The following is an 8,459-nucleotide window of genomic DNA, read 5'->3' as shown; positions in this document are numbered from 1 at the left end:
CAGTCCAGGATTGGATTAGATGTTCATCCTGTCAGCTGTGTCTGTGATCCATTTGCTATGAGCAGGGTGCCATGTTGATCCTGGCAGATGCACTGCTGAATGAAACAGGCATGGTTCCTGGCCTGATGTGCTGCACCTGTGGTGGCGGGGCTGGCAATACAGCAAGTGAGTCAGCATTCAGGTAAGAAATAAAAGGATAATGGGAAATTTTGAGAGCTCTCATGATGGAAATTAATGAGGTAAAAATCACAGACAATAACTGGATTGAGGGACGATCTGGGCAGTGACTTAAAGGTCAAAGAAGGCCTCTCTGAGAAGGTGGCAGTTAGGCAGAGATGAAAAGGGATAAGAAGGACACAGCCAGAGAGAAGCAGGCACGAGGATTTGGGAGCAGTAGATTAAGATCAGGCAGAGGATTAGAATGTGTGTGTTAGAGGCAGTGAAAGGAGGGCAGGGTGGCTGCAGAGAGGTGGAGCAAAGGCAGTGGGGCTCCAGAGGAGGCTGGAGAGGAAAGCAGAGGCCAGGTGAGTCAAGGGCTTGCAGACTTTAAACTGCACTCTGTTCAAAGTCCACCAGGAAATCCAGAAGGATTTTACTCACAGGAATGAGCTGATCCAATTTATGTTTTTATTTTTTTTTTTTTTTGGCTTTTTTCCATTTCTTGGGCCACTCCCGCGGCATATGGAGGTTCCCAGGCTAGGGGTCGAATCGGAGCTGTAGCCACCAGCCTACACCAGAGCCACAGCAACGCGGGATCCGAGCCGCGTCTGCAACCTACACCACAGCTCACGGCAACGCCGGATCATTAACCCACTGAGCAAGGGCAGGGACCGAACCCTTAACCTCATGGTTCCTAGTCGGATTCGTTAACCACTGTGCCACGACGGGAACTCCTACTTTTGATTATTATTGTGAAACACTTCAGGGCTGCTAACTGAATATTCACTACTTTACAAAGAAGAAAATTGATCTCTGTCTGTACAGAATGAGGCAAATAGAAATATAGGCCAATGGAAAGAGAGCAGGAAAGCATATTAATACAGATGAAGCTTTCACTTTGGGACTCTGGTTACTTCTAAAGCTCTCTTTTCTAGCTCTCTGTCTCTCTCCTTTTGTGTGAATGTTAACAAATCCATTTCTCGAAAAAATCCTGTGATTCTTTTGTGTGCATGTGAGACCAGTATTGAGAATTTTGAAATTCTGTAACATTCTGTAATGTTCTAGGAGCAATAGGACCCAAAGACTTCAAAATAGCTCAGAAGCTTCTAACCAGATGTGTTTGTTATGTGAGTGTAGGCTACAGGATATATTTCAGAATAATTGGCACACAAAATTATAAATCTCAACTCCATGAGAACTAGAAGGGGCCTCAGAGATCCACTAATCCAAGCCTTCATTTTACAGATGAGGAAACTAAGACTCAGAGAGACCAAGGTTACAAAGCTGGTGGGTGGCCGAGCTCAATTTGAACACAGATCTACCTTCTTCCAGGATCTCAGGACCTCTCCTCCCCTTAAAGGAAATCAGCCAAGGAAGGGGCCATCTTATACAACCTTGAAATAACAAGAAAGCTGAGTGAGACTCAGACATAGAAAGAAGAGAAAACCCAGAGGACCAGAGAGATTCTCATTTGTGCAAACTCCACTGAGGAGCTATTGTGTGCCAGAATTACTAGTGCCATGGAGACACATAAAGCTTCTATTTGACATGGTTACAAAAAATGTTACCTGCTACTCTAGGGAATGTTGCTCACGTAAGCTAAAAAAGGTCAGAGGAGTTCCCAAAAAGGCTCAGCGGAAACGAATCTGACTAGTATCCACGAGGACACAGGTTCGATCCCTGGCCTCGCTCAGTGGGTTATAGGTCCGGTGTTGCCATGAGCTGTGGTGTGGGCCAGTGGCTACAGCTCCAATTCGACCCCTAGCCTGGGAACCTCCATATGACGAGGGTACAGCCCTTCAAAAAAAAAAAAGTTCAGAAACATGAGTTCCTGCTGTGGCACAGTGGGTTAGTGATCCAGCTTTTCAGTGGGCATTGCTGGTTTGCTCCTAGGGCCAGTGCAGTGAGTCAGGGATCCAGCATTGCGGAAGCTGTGGCTAGAACACAGATGTGGCTCTGGCCCTTGACCTTCCATATGCTGCAGGTGCATCCCAAAAAGAAAAAAAAAAAGAAAGTTCAAAGAAAAGAACCAGAAGCAGAGTAGTGGGTAGTGGTCAAGACCAGGAAAGATTGGTGGGAAGATTAGTGTAAGCAATTACATGATAATTAGTTATCAGCAAGTATAAGCAATTAGTATAAGAATAACAGAAAACAGAAAAAAATTTTCTGCATATAGTGATCAAAAATGTTTGCAACAACTCAATAACAAACAACCCTGTTGAAAAATGGGCAGAAGACCTAAATAAGCATTCCTCCAAAGAAGACAATACAGACGGCTAAAAAACACATGAAAAGATGCGCAACATTGCTAATCATTAGAAAAATGCAAATCAAAACTACCTCGTGCCAGTCAGAATGGCCATCATTAAAAAGTCTACAAATGACAAATGCTGGAGAGGATGTGGAGAAAAGGGAACCCTACTGCACTGTTGATGGGAATGTAAATTGGTGCAACCAGTTTGGAAAACAGTATGGAGGTTCCTCAAAAATCTAAAGATAGAATTGCCATATGATCTAGCAGTCCCACCCCCGGGTAGCCATATATCCAGATAAAACTATAATTCAAAAAGATACATGCACCCCTATGTCCAGAGCAGCACTGTTTACAATGGCCAAGACATGGAAACAACCTCAATGTCCATCGACAGATGAGTGGACAAAGATGTGGTGTGTACACACACACACACAATGGAATATTAGCCATAAAAAAGAATGAACTGTGGAATCTAAAATACAATATAGGAGTTTCCATTATGGCTCAGCAGGTTAAGAACCCAACATAGTCGCCGTTCCATCCCTGGCCTCGCTCAGTGGGTTAAGGATCTGGGGTTGCTGCAAGCTGTGGTATAGGTCATAGATGTAGCATGGTTCTGGCGTTGCCGTGGCTATGACATAGGTCTGCAGCTGCAGCTGCAATTTGACCTCTAGCCCAGGAGCTTCCTTATGACACAGGTGCAGCCATAAAAAATAAATAAATAAAAATAAAACACAACACAAATTAACATATTTACAAAACAGAAACAGACTCACAGATATGACGAACAGATTTCTGGTTGCCAGGAGGGAGATAAGGATTGGGCGTTTGGGATTATCGGAGGCAAACTAGTATATATAAAGGATGGATAAACAACAAGGTCCTACCATGTAGCATAAGGAATTATATTCAGTATATTGTGATAAACCATAATGAAAGAGAATATGAAAAGTTATGTGTGTGTGTGTATAACTGAAACACTTTGCTGTATAGCAGCAATTAACACATTTTGTAAATCAACTATATTTCAATAAAAAATTTTTAAAATAATTCAACCTCTAAAAATAGCAATAATTCTTCTTAGAAAGTTTAAAAATTCAGTTCTTTCCCAAAGTTATCACAATTTCACATCATGCGTCATCCTGTATTCTAATTTCCCCTGTTTCGAAGTATAAACTTAACCTCTCTGGGTTTTACTTTCCTGCATCTAGACTCAACCATAGTAGCTGATGCTACTCCCTTGGCTGCCCTCAGTAGCAACAGAATCAAAAATGAGAAAATGAGGTCCTCCGGTCCATGGAACCTTTCTATCCACTTGAACTGCCCACTTTCCACTCTTCAACATTATCTGATACCCACGTCTCTTATCAAAAGTGCCTCCTACGGGACAGCAACATTTTAAGTTGAGGAAGATGAAGAAAGTTTGTTGAAAAGAAGGAAAAAAGCCCAGAATTCAGCCGATGCGCTTTTTCCAGTGCTGGTTTAGATTTCACATTTCCTCTTGGCTTTCAGGAGACGTCCTTTGGCAAAAAGGTGTTTTTGTTTCCAGTCAAAACAGACCCATTTTTTTTTCTCTTGTCACGTGCCTGGCCAGAGCCAGTTGGCTGCTGTAACATGATCACCTTGGCCAGGATCCCAGCACACCCATGTATTAACTGGGTGAGGCAGCAGCAGCTCAGCAACAGGGCAGCACCTCACACAGGGACTGGAGGAAGAGAAAGCGGTACCTCGGAGGTGCTGGGAAACAGTCCACTGCAGAGGTGAGTGCAAGCTGGGAAGGCACGCAGGGAAGCTGGTCACCAAGGTCAGGATGTGTCCAAGTTCATTTAAAGTTCACCCTTCTTCCCTCTACCACCTGTCTTCTCCACTTACAGTACTGGTGACGTGTGCCTCTGAACAATGTCCTGGGATGTTACGTTAGTACACAGAGTTCCCTTCATAGCTCACTAATGTCTGAGTCCTCTGCCTGTGTTCGCACCATCTACCTCCTCTGTAGTCTTGTTTTTCTAGCATTTGACAGGTAATTCTGTCAAATGGACTGGGTTTGGCTTAAAAAGTCCCAAGTCAGAACTTGAAAATCTGAACTGGAAGAGACTGCCAGGATGCAACTGTGGTTGAATTGCTTCTCCTCTCTAATTTGCTGGGGTCACCTGGAAGGGATGGGGCTAATTATAAGACTTAAAATTGCAAGGACCCAAGATAGATGTGTGGGCTAGGAGATGGACAACCATACCAAAACTGTTTTGATGCAACATAGGGGGATTTATCAACAGCTCTTCGGTGCTAGACTTACCTCTAAGTAAGTGTGGTACACCTCTGAGACACCCACAGAGGTAACTGCGTGAGGGGAATGCAGTGTGCATAGATGGGGGTGAGCAACGGACCCGTGGTTTTCAGGGTGCTCATACAGGTCCTGAGAGGCTGAGGCAAGCAAGACAAGACAGACTTGTAGGCTGCTTCAGTTTCATATGCAATTCCAACTACATTTCTCTGGTTGGGATATGAAGATTCAGTTCAGTTTAGTAAAGCAAATGTTCTGCTCATTAGCTTCTGACTTTAGAAAGTCTGTAGTGCAGGGACAGGTGCTTAAATGTTCAAGAGCCAGTGCTGGACACATTCTGAGGGCAAAAAGCAAGTCTTCTTTTCCTCTTTCATTTATTTAGCAAAAACTTTCTGAGTATCTGCTACAAACCAGGCTTGTGTTTGGTGCTGCGGATCTCACAGTAAATAAAACAGGCAGGCTTTCAGCCTCATGAGCATGCAGTCAAGTGGGGCAGTTAACTCAAAAAGAGTCTTTAAGTATCCACTGCAAAAGCTGCGAAGGGAGCACTGATAAAACTGTGCAGAGACATTTTTTAATTCCAAAGGTAAATGAGTCATTTTTGTCTTGGAGTTTAACTCTTTTCTTCATGCATTTTATTGTCTTGAATGAATATCATAACATAAATGTTACTTCATATTCTCCTCCTACATACTTTCTCCCTTAGAAAAATCAAAGTCCTACTATTATGCTACTAAACAGAGCCAAGAAGTAGGTCTATTCATCTTTGGATCCCCTGTGGCTAGCACTGTATCCAGCACACAATAAATATTTCTCAAAAGAATGATTAATATCTTAGAAAGCCATTCTCTATTTTACCTTTGGAATTAAAAAAAATAAAAAATAAAAAAACCACACACACAAACACATCCACAATATCCAATCCATTATTTGTGGCTAACAGAGGCTGACCTTGTTCCTTTGCACCCCTTTACAATTCCAATGCCCCCCATGTATTCACTGACATCAGCACCTTCTATACCTTTGGCTAACTCAGCTGGCATATTAGCACTGAATTCAAGTTCTGCCACTAAATAGCTGTGTAATAATGATTATTTCTATGCCTCCATTTCTTCAAGTGGAAAATGAGTGCATCAGAATAGATGAGCAGGAGTTCCTATAGTGGCTCAGTGGTTCACAAATCCGACTAGGAACCATGAGGTTGTAGGTTCAATCCCTGGCCTTGCTCAGTGGGTTAAGGATCTGATGTTGCTGTGAGCTGCAGTGTAGGTTGCAGACGCAGCTCAGATCCCGCCTCGATGCTGTGGCTCTGGCATAGGTAGGCCAGCGGCTATAGCTCCAATTAGACATCTAGCCTGGGAACCTCCATATGCCTCGGGAGTGGCCCAAAAAATGGCAAAAAGACAAAAAAAAAGACAAAAAAAAAGAATAGATGAGCAGTTAAGACCACTTCTCGTTCTTCAATTGGAGACTTGAAAAGAGAAAAAGAAAGGAAGCATCATTAAAAGGTAATGATTATAGTACCTTAACATAGTAAATAGTTGATAACTGTGTTGTTGATTTTCCTCACCAAAACGTCTAACTTGAGCACTATGACTGGCAAACAATGTTGAGGAACTTCTCCTGGTGAAGACACATCTACTCACCATGGTTGGGTTTCTCCTAGAACCCTTCCGACTGACTCTGTGCAGTTAAAACAAAGCAAGTCTACTGACATAGGCACAGAAAACAAGCTGCTCTGGCATAAAATATTCAGAAGAATGATAAGGTTGCAGCTGTGTAGTTTAGAGGAATAAATATCTTGGAAATCAGCTTATCGGCCTATTGGCTTAGCCAAAGAACAAATGGCATGTTACAAAATGCTTCATTGCTTCTAATGAAATCAGATGTCAACAGATAAATGCTGTGACTTCTGCAGCCAAGGGACATTCCTATCACCAGAAGATAAAGTTACTTTCCCTTTGGCCAGCAGACTTACATGGAGCAAAGGGTTCCAAGGTCAAACTTCAGTATCAGCGCCTAATCACTCAGTCTCAGTGAAACTCAGTTTCCGAGACATGGACACCCTGGGCATCAGCACCTTGCCTTGTGGAATCGACAGAGCTGCCTCCTCCCAGGGTTAAGGTTACATTGTACTGACAGCTGACTTAGTCTCTCTTGTTATAAAATAAGGCACATGATAAAAAGCCTTCCTTCTACCTTATCCCTCAGCCACCCAGTTATCACACTAGAGGCCACCACTGTAACCAGTTCCTTGGATATTCCTCCAGCAATAGTCTAATACTTTATGGATTATTATGTGCATACATAAACAGCACACACAAACACACATACACACTCGCATATGTTCCACATATTGCTTTTCTCAAGAGTTCTGGAAAGTATACACAGGACTGCCTTATTTCTTTCATGGTTATAGAATATTTCATTACTGAACGTACTATAATTTATTTAACCCACCCTTTATGACAGATTTTAAGTTGTTTCCAATCTTTAGCCATTAAAAACAATGTCACAACATCCTTGGACATACATCATTTTTTATATACTGGATTATAAAATAGGAAAAACAATCCTGAGATGTGTAATTGAGCATTAAATTTAAATCTGAACTTAACAGGCAACCAAAGCAGAAAAGGTGGGGAGAACCAAAATGGATTGCCTAACTTTTTGCATTCCACAAGTAAGCATACCACTTCTTCCAAAGAGGAAGACTCTGAGCACTAATTTCTCTATAACAATTTGTCATCTGCATCCTCCTAACAAGTGAACTACCATCTGGGGGGAACTAAATAACAGAGTAAAGAATATCTTCAATGGCACTTTTTGGTATTTGTGTGGCAGATTCTTACATTTATCTTGATTTTTTTTTTTTAATGAGTATGATACAACTAAAACTTAGCATTCCTTGATATGCTAAACTGCAATCTGGGGGGAGTTCCCGTTGTTGCTCAGCAGTAATGAACCCTACTAGCATCCATGACAATGTGGGTTCCATCCCTGGCCTTGCTCAGTGCCTTAAGGATCTAGCGTTGCCGTGAGCTATGGTGTAGACCAGCAACCTGCAGCTTGGATTTGATGGCTAGCTTGGGAACGTCCATTGACGCAGGTGCGGCCATTAAAAAAAAGAAAAAAAAGAATTCTTGAGAATTCTTGGGAATCCTTATAAAGTCAGGTTACTAAGGAACATCTGTATCAGCGATGTGGGAGACAAGTGTTTACCATAGTTTGGGGCTGAGACGTCTGCTGGAATGCTTGTACAGCTATCCTCTGGAAGCCTCGGGTGGTGCACAACACGACCACAAAACACCCAGAGCACTCAAGTAAGCAAAGGAATCCTGACTGTGCCCCTGGGTCAGAACAGGGAGTAAAGGCCTACAGCTTCACTCTTCCTTCACAATGAGGTGGAAAAACAGGTTCTCCTGCTGCCTGCCAGGCAACACAGAGAGCTACAGGTGGGAGCAGAGGAGGCAAAGAAGCAAGCCTGGGAGGGTGGGGGTGGTGGGGGAGGTGCTGGGGTGGGGGCTCTATAGTGAGGCTGAAATCCACTCCCCTAGGGGTTGGGTTGACATCACACCAAGCATTCTGATGCCTTTTCTTTTTTTCTTTTCTCTTTCTTTTCTCCCTCCCTTCCTTCCTCTCTCTCTCTTCCTTCCTTCCTTTCTCTCTCTCTTTCCAGCAATGCTGGACCCTTAACCCACTGAGCGAGGCTAGGGATGGTACCTGCATCCTCATGATGCTAGTCAGATTCATTTCCACTGAGCC

At 43.0% G+C, this 8,459-nt stretch overlaps 1 protein-coding gene across 2 annotated transcripts in view; it reads left to right on the top strand.

Annotated features, from left to right (window-relative positions):
* The first annotated feature begins 4,053 nt into the window (after positions 1-4,053).
* Positions 4,054-8,459, top strand: part of FAXDC2 (fatty acid hydroxylase domain containing 2) — a 29,104-nt gene continuing 24,698 nt past the window's right edge. For both annotated transcript variants that reach the window (XM_047774053.1, XM_047774042.1), the window contains exon 1: positions 4,054-4,173. The gene's annotated coding sequence lies outside the window, so the exon portion shown is untranslated. The remainder of the gene's footprint in view (positions 4,174-8,459) is intronic.

The sequence above is a fragment of the Phacochoerus africanus genome, chromosome 1 (genome assembly GCF_016906955.1).
Source record: "Phacochoerus africanus isolate WHEZ1 chromosome 1, ROS_Pafr_v1, whole genome shotgun sequence".
NCBI lineage: Eukaryota > Metazoa > Chordata > Mammalia > Artiodactyla > Suidae > Phacochoerus > Phacochoerus africanus.
Note: the sequence above shows the minus strand (reverse complement) of the source record. Positions and strands in the feature narration are given on the sequence as shown.